Source organism: Mauremys reevesii, linkage group 20 (genome assembly GCF_016161935.1).
Source record: "Mauremys reevesii isolate NIE-2019 linkage group 20, ASM1616193v1, whole genome shotgun sequence".
Classification (NCBI taxonomy): domain Eukaryota; kingdom Metazoa; phylum Chordata; order Testudines; family Geoemydidae; genus Mauremys; species Mauremys reevesii.
Window position 1 is genome coordinate 10,369,239 of NC_052642.1, and position 19,522 is coordinate 10,388,760.

Genomic DNA, 19,522 nt, shown 5'->3' on the forward strand with positions numbered 1-19,522 from the left:
AATGTCCCTTTTGGGATCCTCTCCCTGCTTCTGTGTCACCCAAATAAACATTAGAGGGGTAGCCGTTTTAGTCTGGATCTGTAAAAGGGGCAAAGAGTCCTGTGGCAACTTATGGATGCATCCGACAAAGTGGGTATTCACCCACGAAAGCTCATGCTCCAAATGTTTGTTAGTCTATAAGGTGCCACAGAACTCTGTGCCAAATAAACATGTAGCTTCATTTCTACTTCCTTCACTTAAGTGCCTCAAGACAGTTCACTCAGCACAGAAGAGGTTCCTTGTATGCAACTCTAGCTCCATCCTTTTCCTCCTTGACTCAGGCCTCCCATTTTTCTCCACTGGGCAAAATTCCGTTCTTTCTCCAGTGTAAAATCCATAGCAACTGCGTCGCCTCCAGACACCCTGTGGCTTTTTGATGTGACCTTGGGGCCTTTCTTGACTCTAAATTCTCTTCCTCACCTGTACACTGGGCTTGATTCTCCACCACCTGGTATCTTGTGTTGTTTATCTCGCTTCACAGTGAGTGCGATAAGGCATCTAGTGCTCCCATTCTGATGTGGTAGTGTGTCACGCTGCACAGATGTTAATGACACAAAAGCACGGCGAACGAGGCCCCTTGTGTCTGCACAAATGGAGTTGAGCGAATTTATAATGTTGGCCACGTGTGCCTTGGCTCCACCTCTACTGGGCTCCTCATTCACGTCTTTGTCTCCTCTTGGCTTTACTACTACAACTCCAATCTCTCTGGCCTCACTGGCGCTCCACTCTCGAGACTCCAGCATGGGCAGAACATTGCTGCTGGCTTTCCCACAAGAAACAAGACCATGTCGAACCCATCTTCAAACAATGCCAAGGGCTTCTCATTCATTTCAGGGGACAGTACAAAAAATTATCTTTGTGTACCAGAGGTCCGTCAGTAGAGCAACACTGACTTGTACCAGCTGAGGATCTGACCCCAAGCTTGTCTATGTATTCCCCTGCCTACTTTCTGTCACTTAACACAGTTGTGTTACTGATGGTGCAAGAGACTTGTCAGCAGCTCCTTCCACCTGGAAAAGCCTTCCTGAATCTCTCTGCCTTATCATCGAAATCCAGTTTCAAATATGGCCTGATATGGCCTTTTCTGTCTTGTCTTGTCTGCTTCACATCTTTCTCCCTTTCTTTCTTCTTTTAAGTTTGTAACTGCAGCATTTTATTCTGCAAAGCAGAGTTAGCATGCTAGGCTCTGGGCAAGACAGAGTTGTACGGCTAAACTGAGAGGATTTCAGAGAGAATCTAGTGGTGTCATTCTTCTCAGCTTGCTAAGTGGTGTTCTGGTATTATTCTTTCATTTCATAGAAATCAGTATCCATGGAATTATTGTCCTTTGTTTTATAGCCTGCATATTGCATTTTGAAAAGGTTGTGAGACACTCTTCCATAATGGGGAAGATTTTCTAAACCTTTTTCATTGCCTTACAATTTATGTTTTATCTGAGTCTATAAAACAGGATTTTCAACTGTATTATGGTGCCACAATAGGGTTCAGAACCCTAATGTAAGAAATGTTCTTCTCTAGTGATTGCAGCCAGTAGCAGTACAGGTGTAGGAATAGTGTTGTGGCAGGCAACGGTTTGTTTTCCAAAATTAAATATAGTTGCTGTTTACAAATGTCAGAAGGCAGCAGTGTCTCATACGGAGGCCCGATCCTTAACTAGTATAAATCAGTGTAGCTTTGCTGCAACTAGTTTATACAGCAGCTGAACTGGTCTGTGGACTAGACAAGGCTGCATCCAGTGTTGGTGCCACCACTGAGCAGGTTTAAATGACACACTGATGAAAAAGCTGGGAGCTGCTGGAGACTTGCATAAACAATGGTTTCCAACAAAGCTATCGCCTGTGGAACTGCTGGTGGCACTGCTGGGAACATTCTTACTGAAAGACTCTCGTGTAGACAGGGCATAAGGGTCCAATCCTGCTCCCATTAAGTCAATGGGCCTTCTCTGCCTAAGAGGATATCTGGGCCCACATGAATGCACTGCCTTAGGAACTGATCCTGCAGGGTGCTCTGCACCCACAGTCCAGTGGGGACCCATGCAGGCCCAGAGTTCCTTGTAGGTGGACCAGCTTGCAAGATCAGGGCCAACATAGGTGGGGTTTTCAAAAGCTTTCTGCACTTCATTGAAGTAAAAGGCAAAACTCCCATTGACTTCAATGGGAGCAGGATCTTGGCCCTAAGTACCTGATGCGGTCAGCAGCTGAGTGTTTTGTTTTCTGTAGGATGCTGACTGTCCTCAGTTCCCATTGACTTAAGGGGGTATCGTCTGTGCTCAGCACTTCCTAATACTAGACCTTGAGTGCCCACAATATCCGATTCTCCACACAATTAGACTGACTATTCTAGTGCATTAAAAAAAAAAAAAAGCCTTGCTGAGCCTGATTAATGTCACTTATTTAAAAAACAAAGCAAAAACAACCCCCCAGCAGTTGCTTGTGTGCTGACAAATTATTCAGTAGATCAAGTTTCAGGCTGAGGTGAATTAATACGAGATTTAGATAATGGAAACGTCAAGAGACTCTTAAGTATAGCAGATTGCCACGCACCGTTCTAATACGTACACGGGGAGGGAGGGAGTAGCCAGCCTTCGGTGCTGAACATTGCCAAAGAAAATCTCACTGATGCCATCAGCTCTTTTGTGATTTAATGTTTGAGGTCCTTCCATGCCCTCTCCGAAGCAATCTATCTTTGCTCTTTCATTTATAAAATGGCATAACCACCAGTGAGGGTAAATCCACCCAAAGGGCTTGATTCATGCACTACCTCCACCAATCATTGACACGGGGTTCTGATGGACTTACGTTTTTTCTTCCTTCCCACGCTATATAAATGAAGAGTTTTTTAAGATCTATGAAACCTCAGGTTCCCCTGCAATCAAATAATGACTCTTTGCTCAACTCCCAAGGGCTGTGCCCAGCTTAGGAACGAGGAAGTGTTACATAGGGGACACTTCAAAGAGCTCTGTGTCAGCAGGGCAGAGGGGGCAAGAGAGAGGACGTCAGACATGTGAAATAAACAAGCAGGCTCTTCCCTGACTATAATCATTCCAGCTACTTCAGAGTGACGTACCATAACTAACACAATTTGAGCATCATCTAACAGGGCCACGTGCTCTCACTTGATATGAGTTAAAAACAAAATACCACTAAATGCTGATGACTAAAGAAGGTGAATGAATATTTTGATCAAAACTGGAGGGTTTTTTTTTATTGTTGTTTTTAAATTGAGCTGGTCAAAAAGCTGGGAAAGGAGCTTTTTTTTTTTTGAAATTCAAGATGATGAGGGAAATTTTCATCCCCAAATTGAACTTTTCCAAAAGATATAAAGAAAAAATAGTTTGTAAGATTTTGTTGAAATTTAGAAAGTAGAGTAGGTCAGAAAATGTTTTCTTTTTCACAGAATAAAGCTATTCATTGAAAAACAAAAAATCTTCAATCAAAAATCTTTAGGTTTTGACTAATACTTGGAATTTTTCGAGGAAATCCGATGCTTTCGGTGGAAACTTTAGTCAAGTTTAGTCAAGACATCTTTAAAAGGTTGCATCCAGCACAAGCTGTGATAATGCAACAGGGGTTCATAGTGTCCATCATCCTGTTTCTACTGGAAAGGGGTGTGTGTAGCAACTAGCCTCATTGGTGGTATTTTCCGCACAGAGGCCAAGAATCAATTGGTCATGGAAACTGAGGCATTGTCAACTGGAGAAAGTTGCACCAGTTTAACTGTAGGCGTGATTTTTTTTTTAAATAATTTTGTTTAACCGATGCCAAAGGCCATGTGTATACTTTTATTCTTTTTAGGAGTGGCTTATTTTGGTTTAGTTTAAACCTGTTCCCAAGTCATAGATTTTTTTTGTTGTTGTTGAAGGCCAGAAGAGCCCGTTAGATCATCTAGTCTCACCTTCTGTATAACACAGGCCAGAAAATTGCAACCAGGTATTGCTCAGCCCAATAATTTGTGCCTCACCAAAGGCTATCTTCCAGAAAGGAATCCAGGCTTGACTTAAGGACTTCAAGGGATGGAGAATCTACCACTTCCCTTGGTAGTTTGTGGCAATGGTTAATCACTTTCATTGTTAAAGATTTGTGCCTAATGTGTAATATAAATGTATCTGGCCTTAACTTCCTGCTACTGCTTCTTGTCTTTCTCAGCTTAATTGATTTAAATCAATCCAAAATAAACCTGGTGAGGTGGGACATGCCCTCACCCTGGTACAAAGGAAGCTAATGAGCTCCTCTGGGCTTGCTCCAAGCTAGCGAGACACAGCTGCAAGGGTAGCTCAGTCTGGAGGGAGCAGAGTTTAAAAGAGGGAAACTTGCCACAGGAAGGGGCTGTGAATTGGAAGAAGGTTGTTCCTCCCAGGGGCTCCTTGGAACAGAGTGAGCCCCGCTGTGGAGGTGACAGCTGTCAAACAAAAGCCCCCAAGGAGAGGGGTTGAAGGTAAACCTTGAAAAGGGGTCGTAGACCCTGTTAGACCAAACCCTTAGAGCTGACTCTCTAGGGCAGAGGTCCCCAAACGGTGGGGCATGCCCCCACCCAGGAACACTTTGGGGTGTGGTGACCCCCACACAGCCCTCATGGGGAGGGAGCAACACCCAGTCCTGCTGTGTTCCCAGCTTTTCTCTGGCCCCACCCCTAGCCACAACCCCGACCATGGCCTGGCCTCACCCCCAGCCAGCTCTGTTCCCAGCCCCGCTGCTATCTACAGAGCCAGCCCCAGCCTCAGCCCCCTTACCCCTGTCTGCATCCCTCCCTTCCTCCTCCCGCCCTGGGAGCCATGGCCCCACCCCTGGCCCCAGCTCTGAGGGAGAGGGAGTGGATGGGGTAAAGGGGAGGTGACCCTGAAAAGTTTGGGGACCACTGCTCTAGGGGCTGCCTGAGAGACTGGACAGCCAGATCTCCCCTGCTCCCCTTGCAAAGGGGAAGGTGGGAAAGAGCCAAACCCTGATCTGTGAACGATAGCAGGCAGAGAGATTTCCCTATCCCCAAAGACTGCCAACTGGGGGAGAAGAGAGAGAGGGCCTGTTCCCCCCACGCACACCTGGCTAAACTGAAATAATACTATGCACACAGCCTTTCGCACCAGTTTCTGTGCCCCCCTTGCCTCTGGAAAGGGGGGTAATTCAATCAGGATTCGGAGGTGCCGTGTCAGGAGCCTGGCCTGAGCTGTACATGTTCTGTGGCGCGCAGCTTGGAACCTCTCATAAGCCTTATATTCACACTCCTAAAACAAAACAAACAAGCCAGCAAAACTAATGTATGAGAGTCTGGGCATGTTACATTTCCGCTGGCTTGCCAAAACTCACTTCCCGTTGGCACGCTACACCAGGGGAAGTCATGCTTCTTTCTTAATTTGCACTTCGACCATGTGTTCTGTCTGAGGGTTTCAAAGGATTTTATAAGCATTAATTAATTTAACAATCCTCTCAACAACCCCAGTGAAGGAAGTAAGCAATATCCTTTCTGGGAAGCAGGGTTTTGTCCAGTGAATGGAACACAGAAGGAGCTGTTAGGACTGTTGGCGTGCATTCTGTCTCTGCCACTAACTTGCTGTGGGACTCCAGGCAAATCATTTTACTTTCCTGTACCTTGGCTTCTTGATCTGTAAACTGGGGCTAATAAGTCTTGCCCATCTTTGAGATTTATGGGTAAAAAAGCAATAAATGCAAAATAATGGTTATGAGCGTCCTCATTTTGCACATAAGGAAACTGAGGCATGGAGAGGTTTAAATATAACAATTCCACTTAGCCTTTTGCGTTTCCAAAGATTACCATTAATTAATGAATCCACCCTGTACCTCCTGTAAAGTAGCTGTGTATATACAGTCACAAATAAAAGCTCTATAGAAAAAAATTATATAGCATATGTACACCTTCTAAGAACTGAAAGGTAGAGCCTCCATTGAGCACCATAATAACCATAAATACTAATACATAATCAATACCCCATGAAAAATGCTTAGGAGGATAAAGCAATCCAGATCTATAATCCATGTTATGAGGTCATCCAAAGGACCAGTCATATCTGATATGATCAAAAAAGAGATTTCTTTGATAGAGAAAATGTGATCTGGCATCTTTCTCAGCCTCAGTGTGTTCCTTTGAAATGCTCCTTTGTTCTGCAGGGCTAAGAATGAAATTAAATCACAGCTGATACAAATGCTGATTTGGAATGGCTGGGAGCCAGCCCCATATCCCATAGCAACCCTATGCCTCTCCTACCATGGCAGACTTCTCCCCATCCTCCAAACTAAGAAAGGGATAAATGTTAACATTTGTTACCTAGCTGGAAACACTGTGATGGGAGAACAGAAGCTGAAAGGGTGTTGTCATGACAAACGCCTGTCAGGGATGGTCTTGGTATATTGAATCCTGACTCAGAGTGAGTGGGGATGGACTAGATTACCTCCTGAGGTCCCTTCCTGCCCTACATTTCTATGATGTGAAAATAGATCAGGTGGAAAACACAGTAACCTCCAAATGGCTGAGGACCACAAATTACTACAGCTGGTTCAATTATTTATTCTGAAATTGTTTGTCCTTTCAGCTGTGAATTGTTCATGAACAAATACTGGTTTCAGAGAATCTACTTATTTTGTAAGTATCCTTCAAACACTTTGGCTGGAAAGTTTTCCTACCAAGGCCAATTTGCAAACTGTCCTCTTTGTGTATTTACTATGTGTAATTCATTTTTATGGTGAGGAGTGAGTGGTGACATAGAATCATAAAACTGGAAGGGACCTCAAGAGGTCATCTAGTCCAGTCTCCTGCACTCAAGGCAGGACTAAGTATTATCTAGCCCATCCCTAACAGGTGTTTTCCAACCTGCTCTTAAAAATCTCCACTGATGGAGATTCCACAACCTCCCTAGGCAATTTATTCCAGTTCTTAACCACTCTGACAATTTTGTTTACTGACTGGATGACGCAGACTTCCTAAATTAGGGAATGGTGAATAGAATAATAATGAATAACACTGCTATGATTTTGTTCGGTGAATAGTTGTTCATGAAGATTGTGGGATGTGTAAAACTTTTACAAATGCCCAGAGGTTGTCCGGATGCTCAGGAATTGCAGCCGACCAAACATACCCCACTCACTCCCAAACACATTCAGGAAGTATTTTATTTTAATCAGCCAATTCCGTGAGTTCCTGATCCTGTTTTCTCACTGGAAGAATCCCATTAATTACTTTGGGAGTTGGATCTGTTGTAATTTTTAGGCTTAAATTTCACATTTTTACTGCAACCTGTCCTTTTAAAATTTTAAAATGGCAGCATTTGCCAACTCCTCAGAGCGCCGAGATGTTGGAAGACATCTCAGGGGAGATGGATTTGTGTGCAGCAGGCTTCTGATAAGCCAGAGGGGCATTATAAAGGCCATTTATCACATGGCTCTGCAGTTTGTCACTGATATCTCCACACCACATATATATGCACAGCTAGTCTGTTGCTCTGTAGAGGACATGAGTTTCTGCTTTGCGAAGGCTATTATCATGTGTGTTATACACATCTCTCATCAAATCGTGTAAATGAACCAGAGTAGCTCCAGGCAATCACTCAATATTGATTATCTGATTCACTGAAAGATCTTGCAGCAGGAATTGCTCAATATTATTTACTTGGGTTCCCTTTGTAGTTAAAGAACACAGTAAACTAAAGGTTAAATCCATTGGCTGTACCCAACTGGCAACTCCTCACCAGAGCAGATGAGAAAGAGCACATGTAATTGAAAGAACTGAAACTGAGGCCTGCCACAGTCACAACCACTGGTGGCTTCACCAGTGCAAACCCTATGTGCAGGCATCCCTACGTTTTGCACCGATGCAGCCTATTCCAGTTTCAAGCAGATGTATGGTGCACCAGATGTAAATTGCAGCTTATAGCTACTTAATCTTTCTATAATAAGGGTCTGCACTGGCACAGCTACACCAGTGACTTAAATCCCCAGTGTACACAAGGCCTGAACTACGATTGCCGGCAGATCTGAGAAAGCGTCTCACTCATCACTACAAGACAGTTCATTGTCATCCTCTCAGGCATCCATCTCATTTGAGTGCATCTGTCTTCGATCCAACTTCTAGCGCAGTGCTAAACCAGGGGAGAGGCATCCACTGCAGACGAACAGCGAGCTCACAAAGCTTTGTTTTATTGAAACCATCAGGCTTGGCTGAAATCGCCGGTCTCAGCAGAGGAAAAACTGATGACTTCATCCTTGGAGCTGCTTGAGTGTAAGCTCCTCTTTCACAGATCTATTAGGAAGTTTGCTGAGCGGGAATCCCAGCTGCCAAATGAATCGCACCTTCCCAGCAGAGAAGTACAAAGGTATGCGTACACTGCAGTTGAACACTCCCAATTGGCCTGTGTCAGCTGAGTGGGGTTTGCGGGCCTTGGGCTATAGAACTGCAGGGTAGATATCTGGGCTTGGGCTGGAGCCATCCCCACGCACGGGGTCTCAGAGGGCAAGCTCCAGCCTGAGCCCAATCACCTGCAAGACAGTTTTATAGCCCCACAACCCAAGCGCTGAAAACCCGAGTCAGCTGACACGGCCAGGTGCCAGCCATAGGTGCTTAATTGCAGCTTAGACATACTCTAAAAAGGCTCAACAGGAGCCCAGGTTACCTGGAACTGGAAAGAGAATAGATGTTCTGCAGGTATTGTCAAGCTTGACCAACCGCTGAATAGCCAGATCCTCCGTTAGTGCAAATTGGCATTAACTCAGTTGTCTTCAATGAAGCTATGTAGATTTACACCAGTTGAGGCTCTGGCTCAAAACATACATTGTGGGGCAAGGGTAGGTGGGAGGAAACTTTATTCCACTGACTTTTTTCCTCTTTAATTAAACACAGATTTTTTTTAATGTTTGCAGTGGGAAACTGTAATTTAGTTTTAGAATTTCCCATTTAATACTCCCCTAATGCCTGTGAAAAGCTTTGAGTTGCAGTTCATGATTTGAATCTTTATGGGTAATTAGCTGGCAGACTGACTTGGAGAAAAGCAGGTATATGTTTTCAGAGCCTGAGGGAAGAGAAGGAGGCCACAGGCTTGAAGTCTCAGGCAATTTTGCCATGAGAAAAAATGTCCTCTCCTTATTCATTTAAAGATTCATGAGCCGAGTTCTGCTTGATGCAGAATCATGTCAGCCAACTGTGATTAAACTCTGTTTTGGCCAGCCCTTGGAGTCACGCTTACATATTGTGGAGTTGAAATGGGGTAATTTTTAAATTGTGAGATGCCCAGTAATTTTATTTTTAAAATTACCACAAATATTTGGTTTAGAGAAACAAGAAATAGTAGGCCAGCTCTTACTGCTTCTCTTACTGCCGACTCTGGTGTGACTCCCACAACTGTAGTCACATGGGTTCTTTTACAAAGTTTAAGGGACACAATGATCAAAATCAAGCAAAATAAGCACCCTTATTAACCAAACCATTTTATTATTAAAGAGAAAGAAAACATTAAACAAAACCATGCAAGTAACCAAACAAAAATGATGAACTGGTTATTACTGTTACAGTCTCTTCTGTATGTCTCTGTGTGGAGAGCTCTGAAGGGAGGTTACACCCTTCAGAGTCAAGTAAATTAAGACCAAATTAAAGTATTCCCCAAAAACTATTGTGAATTCAGTTTTAGCTTTTTAAAGCTGTTTGTGTAGGCAAAATAATTTGTTCAAGGGCAAGAAAGCCTATCCAGTTATTAATAACCTAAGCAGTTTCTAATTGGGCAAAGCAAGCAATGTTAACTAAGAAGCCATTTCAGGGGCTGTCTTCAAACAGGCTAATTATGAATATTAAGAATCTTGAATTAAATTAAATCTCATTATTGCTCTGTTTACCAGTGTTTAACCCCTGTCTCCTCTCCAGGAATAGATGGTCTGGTGACAGGAGAAATGGTTACTAATATAAGTTACAGCAGCATTTCAGTATCCCCATAGAATCATCATATGAGTTTAAATCTGAACCTTTGGCAATGTTTCAGTTAACTTGCACTCACCAATCCCTGTTGCAGTTTTGTGGAGGTTTTTCTTGGCTTGGTTTCTTCTTGAGTCTTCCGTTTTTCTTATGTCTGTGGCAACTTGCTTGTAAGGAGACACAGGGTGAGTTGTGGAGTGCTTGCTGTCTAAGCAAAGTGGGGGGGGTTCACTTCGCTGTTATACTTTTCTCCTTCCAATTTTTATGAAATTATGGTAAAACCCACCTCTTTCTGACTTGTTTAGATTCAGGCTGGTTGCTGTCATTCTTTCATTGGCTCCCTGCCTTCCTTTGTAGGCCTCATATCTTATGAATATGTAGTTTAATCAATATTTAACAATGTTTTTGTTCTTCTTGTGGCAGTAAAGCATCAGATAACTTTCCAAGCTAGTTTTAACTCTTTCTTTGTATTCAGAGCAATCTGAGATATGCTTTCAGTTTTACTAGAGTTTGACAAGTATCAGAGGGGTAGCCGTGTTAGTATGGATCTGTAAAAAGCAATAAAGAGTCCTGTAGCACCTTAAAGACTAACAGACGTATTGGAGCATAAGCTTTCGTGGGTCTGATGAAGTGGGCATTCACCCACGAAAGCTTATGCTCCAATACATCTGTTAGTCTTTAAGGTGCTACAGGACTCTGTTGCTTTTTAGCGTTTGACAGGAAATGAAATCCTGTTTTCAAAGAAGTCCAAACACTCCTGTTTTTATATAAAACTCTTTAGTTCTCAAAACAGCCTTTTAAAATTAAATCACTTTTAGAAAGTCTTTAGCTTACATTGTTGATTCTACGTGATGGGTTTTGGAAGCATGATATTTCTTGTCTTCCTGAGTTGGGTTGGCAGGGTTCTTGCACACTGCCTGTAACTAATTAATTTCCCATTTAATATAAATATTCTTTCCTTAAATGGTTTCTCACATTGGTAACTAATTTAGCAAGGTCATTAGGCTACAGATTGCTACCTAAAGCATTTTATCATAGCAATGATATTAGGAAGTTTGCATTTAGATTACATATTTCCAATTATGCATTTTGTAAAGATATGTGTCATTTCAACATTTTAAGAAATAAACAGAAGTTTAAAACATTTCAACTACCAAAACATGTTTTTCTTCCTGCAGTTTCAAAAACACAAGCAGAGTTTTTCCTTTGAAAAGAAACAAGGTTTGTATGGCCACTTTACATCCTAGATTTATGGCTCTGATAATACACCCTAAATTCCTTTTTACGATTAGGTGTCTACTTAAAACATGAATGTTCTATGTGGGTTGTTTTTATGTTTGTTTGTCCTTGGGACATAGAAGCAGAAACCTTCTGGAATTTTTTAGATTAGCTTTAACATAAGAATGGCCATACGGGGTCAGACCAATTGTTCATCTAACCCAGTATCCTGTCTTTGGACAGTGGCCAATGCCAGGTACTTCAGAGGGAATGAACAGAAGTGATGGTCCCTTGTCATCTACTCCCAGCTTCTGGCAATCAGAGACTAGGGAAACCCAGAGCATGGGGTTTGCATCCCTGACCATCTTGGCTAATAGCCATTGATGGAACTGTCATCCTTGAACTAATCTAGTTCTCTTTTGAACCCAGTTATAGTTTTGGCCTTTACAACATTCCCTGGCAACATGTTCCACAGGTTGACTGTGTGTTCTGTGAAGAAATACTTCCTTTTGTTTGTTTTAAACCTGCTGCCTATTAGTTTCACTGGGTGACCGCTAGTTTTTGTGTTATGAGAAGGAATAAATGAGACTTCCTTATTCACTTTTCTCTATGCCATTCACAATTTTATAGACCTCTATCATCTCTCCTCTTAGTGGTCTCTTTTCCATGCTGAAAAATCCCAGTCTTTTTAAGCTCTCCTCAGATGAAAGCTGTTCCATACCCTTAATCATTTTTGTTGCCCTTTTCTGTACCTTTTCCAATTCTAATATGTCTTTTTTGAGATGGAGTGACTGGAGCTGCATGCAGTATTCAAGGTGTAGGTACCAGGGATTTATATAGTGGCATTATGATATTTTCTATCTCATTATCTATCCGTTTCCTAACGGTTCCTAACATTGTTAGCTTTTTTTCTTTTGACTGCCGCTGACAGAAGGTTCACATTTTGTAACATGACTAGTTAACCATATGTGTTATATTTCTAAGCATCCTGGCTGATATACCTGTAACTATATATTTTACTAGTCAGCAAAGGGGGCAAACAAGTTTGTAACAACCTACAAAAACGCTGTAATAATTTTTAAAATATATTTTTTGCATCAATACTGAAGTCTCGCCTGTACAACAGCAGTTCTTAACCAGGGGTCCAAGGCCCCTAGGTGGGCCATGAGCAGGTTTCAGGGGGTCGGCCGAGCAGGACTGGCATAGACTCACTGGGGACAGAAAGCCAAAGCTCCAGCTCCCCAAGCCCCGCCACCCGGGCCTGAAGCTGAAGCCTGAGCAGCTTAGCTAAGCAGGGCCCACTGTGGCACGTGCCTGGCTTGCTACCCCCTGGCTTTTATATGCAGTAAAACAGTTGTTGTGGCACACGGGGGCTGTGGAGTTTTTATAGCATGTTGTCAAAGAAAAAGGTTGCGAACCCCTGCCCTACAATACTGATGTGTAACATTCCTCCCTCTCTCGTCCTTTGAATTTTGCTTACTGAATCTAGGGGAGTCAGTTGGTGAAATGGACATGGGCCTGGGATAAGAGGAACGTTTCACCAACTTAGACTTTCCTCTGAATTCTCCCCGTTCTCTAAAACCCAGCAGAAGGCATGGTAAAACATGGAATCCATTGTAGCAAAGAGTGCTGTCTGCCTGGAAGATGTTATGCAACACAAGTTTAATAAACACTTCCTTGGTGAGGGCCGAGCTGTTTAAACTCCCATTACTGTGCTTACAAAAGAGCAGAGGCTCTGCTAGAATTGCACTGAGTTGTTTTTGTATGATCCACGCACCTCGTGAACTGTAAAATGCCATGAAGATGATAAACTAATGAGCCATTGACACTTATCCTATGTGTGCATTGCAGTTCAAGATTGATTCCAGGACAGCTGCATAGGTGGAACTGAGTTCAGACTCACGGGTGACTATTTGGATATTTTACCTTTTGCATAGGTATATAGGAATTGCCAGGCTGGATCAGAACTCAGGTCCATCTAATCCAGAATCCTGTCTCCAACAATGGCCAGCACCAGATATTTCAGAGGAAGATCCCAAGAACCCCAGAGTAGGTAGATGGGGGATAATCTGCTTCCATGAAGCAAGAAGTTTGTATTCCTTCCAAAACTCTCTGTTTGCATTAACTGTTATAACTCTGGGTGTTCTTGTTATCAATATAAATGTCCAATCCCGCTTTGGATCTTAATCAATTCTTGGCCTCATAACATTATGTGGCAGTGAGTTCCATAATCTAATCACATGTTCAGTAAAAAATATATATATATCAGTTTTGAATTTCCTATCTTTCAATTTCATTTAATGTTCCCTTTTTTTCTTGTGTGACAAAACAGAGAGAACAAATGATCCCCGTCTCTTTTCTCTAGACCCTTGACTGTTTGATATATTTTCATCATGTCCACTCTGACTCATCTCCTTTCTAAGGTAACAATCCCAATCTCTTCAATCTCCCTGTATATAAGAGGTTTTTCCATCCCCTTGATCACTTTTGTCACTCTTCTCTGAACCTCTTCTAATTCTTCAATATCCCTTTTGAGAGGGAGTGACCAGTGCAGCACACAATATTCCAGATGAGGGTAGCTCACCAATTTATATAATGGCATTATAATGTATTCTGTGTTTACCACAGTTACACCATAAACTGTATCTCCTCAATTCCCATGTGTAACACAGTAGCGCTACTTGCAAACAACTATTTGCAAAGATTTTCATGACTACCACCGAATCAATTGAGGATTGTGGGGGATAGGAGAGGAAAGTACTTCCTGGAAGGAAGAAGGTTGCTGCCTTCTAGCTGAGAGGAAAAGAGTAAAGTTGGCGATTGACCTCTGGTGAGTGTAGAACACAGTGGGTGGATGACACTTTAATCCCAGGAGAGAATGTGTCTGAATCCAAACAGCCATGAGCTTAAACTTTATATGGTAGCATCAAGGGTAGGCAGGTGGAGAAGCACTGAAGAAAGGGAAGGAGAAGGTGTATCCATCTTAGGGTGACCAGATAGCAAGTGTAAAAAATGGGGATGGGAGGTAATAGGTGCCTATATAAGAAAAAAAAAACCCAAAATCAGGACTGTCCCTATAAAATCAGGACATCTGGTCATCCTAATCCATCTCTGCCGTCAAAAGGATACTGAATTGTTCCTGGTACTGGTTAGATGCTAGATGGATAGCTGTCCATAATCTGTGTTTGGTTTAGTATTGTTATAGCTACAATATTTGATCAATAATATCAAATGCATTGAGATATGTGCTGGGGAAGGGAACAGTTGTCATACCTGCAGCAGATTACTGATTAATGGCACTCAGGTGACATACCAGGATGGTCCATATGCTCTTCATCAACCTGCACCTGTTTCCCAGTGAATGTCTCGCAGCAACAATAAAAGTAATGTTGACACCTCCTCACAGCTGAAATGGTGACTTCTCCTGCTGTTAATAGGGCAGGTTAGCAAGGACACTGCAGCGAAGGTTCCTGTTTATGTATTATGGCCATGCTGTCAAGGTATAAGTAATTACTTTCATCCTGCCTGAGCTGTGTGGTCACCAAGGTTTAATACATGACAGGTAACAGATGCTGCCATTCTTCGGGGGTTTACAAAGTGGTATTAGTGCCATTATTTGCTACAGTTCCATTGTATCGGCGAAGTGGGGAGAAAATACTAGTGTGGCCTCTTCATTGTGGAAAGCCTATAGTTTTCTTTTGGCTCTGGGGTTTGTTCTCATCAGAAATTAAGTTGTGTCCTCATTCACACTGGCAACTTCCCTCCTTATTCAGTGGGTCTTTATCCAAATTAGTTTCATCGTTAGTTTCAGACTTTTTGTGTTTGCTGGTTCCTGGCTGTGTTTTGAGTATTTCACATGCTCCTGTGTTTGAGCTGTAATGGTGTGGGAAGATGAAGCCGTTTGCTGAGATCCCTCCTGCTGAATCTCACAGGAAAGTCTCACATTAGGCACTGTTTTTACACCGCGCTGCTCATCCTCAAGGACTATCATGAACTATGGTGACTGAGCGCGTAAATGTAGCTGCTGTTGAGTTCCGCAGTGGTGCTCACACAGAGTCTCGAACATTCAGACCTGTTTGATTGAGAGAGTGAATGGTGCCCAAGACTCCGCTTCAGTGGTATCCCAAGGCATTCTCTGAGCTTTTGAGAAAGTGCTGTGCATTCTTTAACTTCCAGCTGGATGCCCACCAGAAGCCGTGGTTTAATGCCGTCTCTGAAGGACATGACATGAGTCATTTAAAACATTTTTTTAAAAGTCTAGAGGTGACCTATGGCACTCCGGGAGACTGATTCTAATGTTGTATCGAGCAGCCTTTCACATACACTACCCCTGAGCCTAGGAGGCTTTCAAAGGGGTGACAGTCCCAGTATCCCTGAGAAGGATTCAGTTCATATCGCTTATTATACCTAATCCCTCACTGTGCAGAAGCTACATCTGCACAACCATTTCCAGTCTAATTCCCAGTTTCCATGGACTCAGGGTTAAATGTGCAGCTTAATATATTCCCAGATAAATTGTGTACCATACAACATGAGATGTGCAGTGGAGTTGACTTCATCTTGGGACCTACACTTGGAATTGCTGGGGCTTTGTGACTTTGACTAAACTGCCTAATGTTGCATCGACATACTGTGATACAAACAGCCAAACTCTGACCTGACTTACACCACCAGGGAGCTGTTCCACTGAAGCCCAAGGTGTTGTGAGGGATATAAGTCAGGGCAGAATTTCCCTCTGTCTTTTTTATTTTCAAACCATGGGCATCTCTGGTAACCCATGAGAGAGTAGCAGCAACACATCTCTCTCCTCTACTACTGAGATGTGCTGGGTATGAGCCACCTGGTTCTTCTCCCAAAGAAATGTGAAACAAAGCAACTTTTGCTAAAATGGGGGCTAAATCTTGCAGCCCCAGAGGCTGTAGAGGGTTTGAGATGGTCTGATCTTCCTAGTCAGAAAGGACCATTCAGTCATTGCCGAGGAGAGTGCGAGAAAAATGTATGGCAAAGGGACTTTATCTGGCTGCATGAAAATACCTGAGCCTGCTTACAGTAACGCTGGTGTTGTGTTGTGTTGACTTGTGTAGAGACAGTCCTGTAGTGCAAAAACAGGAGAGACCTTGAAAAAATGTCGTCATAATGCAATCAAACTTTTTTCAAAGCTGAGACAGGTGACGTCTTTATCCCTGTTTGTGTTACAGTATTGCCTAGAGGCCTTGTTGTGCCAGAGGCTCTCCATACACAGTCAGAGAAGTTCCTGCTGCAAAGAGTTTAACCTCTAAATAGGCAAGACAAAGGAAGCATTAATAGTTGCATTTTTATAGATGTTGATCTGAGGCACAGAGACTATATGACTTGTCTGTGGTCACACAGGACAGAGCTAGAACCTGAATCCAGTTCTCCTGAAGCGAATTCCAATGCCTTAACCACATGACTTCTGTATATAGCTTATTCAGTTCACTCCTCCTTAGTCTCATCTGTTCACATGGAGATGCAGCCAGGATTTCTGTCTGAGGGGTGGGTCTGATGATGCCATGGAATGCACTACAGTGGTTTTATGATTGCGTAGTGGTTGATACAATCCTGAAACTGTCTCATCTAATGATATGGGAAGAGGAAAACTCTGCCAGGCATATTGTGCCATGAATTCTTGTGGCCAGCACAATCTAACTTTCAGAAAATCTCTACAGTTTGAGTGTAGCAGGAGTGCCCAACTAACACACTCATTCCTTCGGCCAATGTCTCTTCAGGCAGATCAGGAATAAAAGGGACTCTCTCTTCCTGCTGTTCTTCTGACCAACATGGCAGTGAAGGAGCAGGCAAAAGTGACAATTGCAGGTTACTCTGCCAAACGCTAACTTGGACTGACCACATTATTTTAAGATTGGCACAAAGTTGACACTGCTCTCTCATTGCCTTTGGAGCCATTCATCCCAGCACTTCAGTGCATGGAATGGATGTCATTAAACATAACAGGGAGAAACACTGTGACTAAATAGGCAGAGATGAGCTCGACCTGGCTGAGCCAAAGAAAAAAGATTAGCATGTCTGTTTCATATCGATACTTCTTGAGGTTCACATACACTGATAGAATATAGGATCCCCTGGGTCTGTTTCCTCTGCCCACCCCCAGCTTAGAGCTAGAAATGGGCCCCCAGGCCAAGTGTTTAGATTCAGAACTGAGTCCGGGTCCAAATCCAAACCAGGGGGTGTTTGGATTGGGAGTTCCATCTCTGCCAGTTACAGAGCCAGGCCCATGTAATGACATTCCAATCCACATCTGGATTGGAATTTGCCCAAAGTTCAGGGGGCTCAGATCCAGTGTCCCAATTTGGGCCCATCTCCAGGACAAAGCTTATATCACTGGTACATAGGGACAAGCTAAGCAAGCCCCTGGGAATGCATTACCCACTCTGAAGGACCATGGAGACACTATAAAATCAGAGATTCCAAGATGTCTAGTTTTATTCTATTCTGTAAAGGTCCTTATATCCCCTTCATCAGCGTAGTATCCAAGCACCTTCAAGTACCGCATTAAGCAGTGTGACTAGCATCAATCAGATGGTTCATTCTCTCTCTCATCCTCTCACCAGGAGGAGAATTGTTCGTGCAGTGGAGTGCTTTGTTGTGGCAGGGTTTTATTTCTGGTGTCCTTTTTTTGTTTTTCACTTTTAATCTTTGTCTCTTTCTCTTGATGGCAACTTCTCAAGTGAACAGCTAATTATCAAAAGCAGTGGGCTTTCCTTTCCCCATCAGGCATCGAATGGGTGGAGGCTCAGTCAACCCTGCTTTCCCCACAGCATTTGACTAATGACTTTCCTCTGAGACAAGCTATTCACTCTACATTTAAATGGCACAGATCTTCTGAATTGCTTTCAAACTCCAAGATGAAAAGTTCCAGTAAAGGTGCATGGTCATGAACTATGACTTGTTAACACTGCTGCCAAGGTGCTCAACTACTATTAATGCATTTTATCTAAGCTCTTGGCCATTATTTCCGAGGCGGGAGTTCCACAAGCTCTCCCAAAAGATACAAAATGCCCTTGCATCCCCATACAATGAGTCTGAACTAATGGCGTCATGTTCATAGTCTCTCCATTTGGTGCTTAGATACTGAGGTGTGAGAAATGCCTTAGCAATACCATCAAGAGAATGAGCTGGACTTAAACAAGTCAGTCAACCAAACCCATGAACAATCACTGGGGAAGTAACTATAGACTATGATCCCTCAAGAGCACCCTGCTTATCTGACCCCTTGATTATCCAAAGCTTCAAGCTATTCCCCCCACAAACTCCAGACAAGAAAGGTTGCTTTGTGGACACTGTGTGCCAGATCCTCAGTGGACTAAATCAACATGGTTTCATTGAAGACCCTCAATTATTCAAGATTTATTTGAAACTGCTTAGTTTTGATTGGTCATGTAGAGTAGAGCACATGGTATTGTACCTGAGTGAGCAGAGGGCATTCTCTCCTTAACCCCACTGATATTCAGCTTAGCCTCGAAGCCTTCAGTGGTATTAGTGGTAATAATGATCTGGTTATTTTTCTCTGACCTCCTTTGCAGCAGTTCCGAAGTAACATTCCTTACCCTGGGCATATCCTATCCTCAGATAATGAGGATGATTTTTGAGGCTCCTCTGATTCTTTATTTCATCCAGTTGTTTGATCAGTAAGTTCTTCTTTACATCTTCTTGCTTTATTTATGCCATTAAAATTCTCCATCATATGCATACCTAGTACATGTGAGCATGGCACCACAAAGTGTCCCCCAACTCCATCTACATTATGATAAATATAAACTGACACCTCTAACAAATATGAAGACTGTGACTCTGATTTCAAAGGAAGTTTTGCCTGCACAAGGTCTGCAGGGTCAAAGTTGATACCTGCAAGTGATGAAAAGTGTCCACCAACACTACGGGGCATTCAGAGCCAAATGTTACCACAAACCTCACTCACAGGATTGTTTTGCCTGGATGGGGTTTAACTTCAGGAAGAAAATCCTGCTTTCTCCATGATTACATGCCTTCTTCCAGCCTCTTGTATCTGTAACCCACTGGTCAGTGCATGTTATGCAACCTCCTCTGTGCATGATCCACAGAGGAAACGAGTCTGCCCTAGTGCTAGCAAGAAGTCTTAAGTCCCTTTTGAAAATTTTACCTTAAGACGTTTAGGACCTTAAGTCCATTGATTTCTTTCCCCATGAGACTTAGGCTCCTATATGCTTAACTCACTTGTGAAAATGGGATTTAGGCTCCTAAATCACTTAAGTTTTTTGAAAAAATGCCTTCAATCATTTAGCTCAAAGCTGTAGAAGTTCATCCTCTTAATTCTGGAGCTCTCAAGTTCAATCCAGGTATCAAC

At 42.9% G+C, this 19,522-nt stretch overlaps 1 protein-coding gene across 5 annotated transcripts in view; it reads left to right on the plus strand.

The window, feature by feature from the left end:
• The window catches only part of AUTS2 (activator of transcription and developmental regulator AUTS2), a 1,174,081-nt gene that overhangs the window by 106,028 nt on the left and 1,048,531 nt on the right, over nucleotides 1-19,522 (plus strand). The window contains exon 1 of one of the 5 annotated variants that reach the window (XM_039507743.1): nucleotides 6,609-6,630. The exons of 3 other annotated variants lie outside the window; for them this stretch is intronic. The gene's annotated coding sequence lies outside the window, so the exon portion shown is untranslated. Of the gene's footprint in view, nucleotides 1-6,608; nucleotides 6,631-8,235; nucleotides 8,263-19,522 lie in introns of those variants that run through there. One more of the 5 variants, XM_039507746.1, reaches the window with a different exon arrangement.